The sequence below is a fragment of the Aquarana catesbeiana genome, linkage group LG01, assembly GCF_042186555.1.
Source record: "Aquarana catesbeiana isolate 2022-GZ linkage group LG01, ASM4218655v1, whole genome shotgun sequence".
Classification (NCBI taxonomy): Eukaryota; Metazoa; Chordata; class Amphibia; order Anura; family Ranidae; genus Aquarana; species Aquarana catesbeiana.
Genome location: NC_133324.1, coordinates 231,638,346 through 231,640,559, shown reverse-complemented (window position 1 = coordinate 231,640,559; position 2,214 = coordinate 231,638,346). Strand labels below are relative to the sequence as shown.

The 2,214-nt window shown below is 42.7% G+C and overlaps 1 long non-coding RNA gene across 1 annotated transcript; it reads right to left on the bottom strand.

Moving 5' to 3' along the window:
• Positions 1 to 1,230: 1,230 nt before the first annotated feature.
• On the bottom strand, positions 1,231 to 2,214 carry LOC141127341 (uncharacterized). The gene is made up of 3 exons (XR_012241546.1): positions 2,038 to 2,214; positions 1,761 to 1,905; positions 1,231 to 1,492 (listed from the first exon to the last, which is right to left on the bottom strand). It is a non-coding gene; the product is annotated as an uncharacterized lncRNA (long non-coding RNA).

Here is a 2,214-nt window from a genome sequence, read left to right as displayed (position 1 = left end):
ACTAAAGTGACACTAAAGTAAAAATTAATGGTCACTACAATCACACTGACTGAACTATCACTAGATTCACATGAAACTGATAATAATCTACACTGACAATAGAATTACAATAGCACACTATAGCACACTAACTCTCTAGTAGCACTGAACAGAGCCCTAGAGGACTTATGCGGCGTACACACGGTCGGACTTTTCGTCTACAAAAGTCCGACAGCCTGTCCGACAGACTTCCGACGTACCTTCGGCGGACTTGCGGCAGACTTTCTTACGAACGGACTTACACACACACGACCACACAAAAGTACGACAGCCTAGTACGCGGTGACGTACACCAAGTCCGACGAGACTATAAAACGGAAGTTCAATAGCCCGTACGACACCCTTTGGGCTCCTTCTGCTAATCTCGTGTTTATCTCGTGTTAGTAGAAGTTTGGTGAGAGACGATTCGCGCTTGTGAGACTCGTATTTTTCAGTTCATTTTAACTGTTGTTCAGTCTGTGCTTGTGAGGTTTGTATCTGCTTTTCAGTGCGTTTGGTCAGTTGGCATTGAGAAATCTTTGTTTTATTGGCCGCTCGTTCCTGATTTTCAGGTCGTTCTTCACAGGCCTTGCTGTTCTTCAGTGCGTTCTGTTTAGTGCGTTCTGACCAGCCGACCGTTTTGAAGCCATGTTACCTGTACGTACTCGTCGTCGAGCTCGTGCATTGTATGTGCTTGGTGCTGTAGTTTATTCTTCAGCCCAAGACCAGTCCATGAACAGGGCGAGGAGGAGTTCATGGACCAAGAATTGGTTGCTTCAGCGTGACCAGTTCTGTCACATGCCTTTGCTCCGTGAGATCCGTGAGAATAATCCTGAGGATTTCAGGAACTTTCTCCGGATGACGGACCCCGTTTTTGACCGTTTGTTGGCTTTGCTGACCCCCTATATCAGCAGGCAGGATACCTGCATGAGGCAAGCCATCACTCCGGAGCAGAGGCTGGTCGCTACCTTGCGGTATTTGGCCACAGGGAGAAGCCTGCAGGACCTTAAGTTCTCGACAGGCATCTCCCCCCAGGCTCTGGGGATCATTATCCCAGAGACCTGTTCTGCCATCATACAGGTCCTGCAGAAGGACTATATTAAGGTAAGATATTTTTCTTTTATTAGCATCACATGTTCTTTTATGTAATCTTTGATAATATAATGTATTTCTTAGAACTAGATGTGTACCTCAAAATGGGATTTTAAGGGCAATGCAGAAATTGGCAGTGTTGAATTATAGTTAAAAAGAAGTTTATTGATACAAAAACGAATAGGATATACATGAACATACACATTGATCTAGTTAAGAATAATTATAAAAACATCAGATATATGGAAACATATGATGCATCCTACTGCTAGTTACAAGTACCACCCCCGATAGGTGTGATGGCGTCCTGATAGCAGATTTCCAACGCGTTTCAACTTATTGTAGGGATAAAGTCTTCCTCAGGGAGGGACTGCATCACATTCTAAAATTTTAAGTAACAGCATGATTATTGGTATATACTTAAATATTTGTTTGTTACCTATATCTACAGAAATCGCATTACAACAGAAAAGTATTATATGCGACTTACATTTGCGACTACAGAAATCGCATTACAACAGAAAAGTATTATATGCGACTTACATTTGCGACTACAGAAAATCGCATTACAACAGAAAAGTATTATATGCGACTTACATTTGCGACTACAGAAATCGCATTACAACAGAAAAGTATTATATGCGACTTACATTTGCATTTAACTGTGAAAAATCGCTTTCCCAGTGCTGGCAGGGGTCCTAACACGTGATTGTCAATGCTGCTCAAATATCCTCTACGGGATGGCCTGGTATATTGTGAAGAAACCAGTATTTGGCAGTCGTGATAATTAAACAACTGAAAAACATGAAGGTATAAGGGAAATGCTAAGAAATTGAACATCAAAGAGGTCAAAGAATGGAAATAATGGTGATTCGTAGGGGAAATAAGGTTCCCCAGGGCCATCATAGAGTAAAAGAGATCAAATACCTTAAATTGATTGTGTCAGGTGTATTGTTCCAAGTGGCAGGGAGCTCCGGTCCTGGAGTACCTCTCTGTAACAAAGCCAGTTGTGGAATGCTGCCTGTGGCCATCCCTGGCGTCCTAATATATGGGGTGTGGGCGTGGCTAAGTGATGGGCGTAGCCCTATTCTAGGTAGAGTCTCA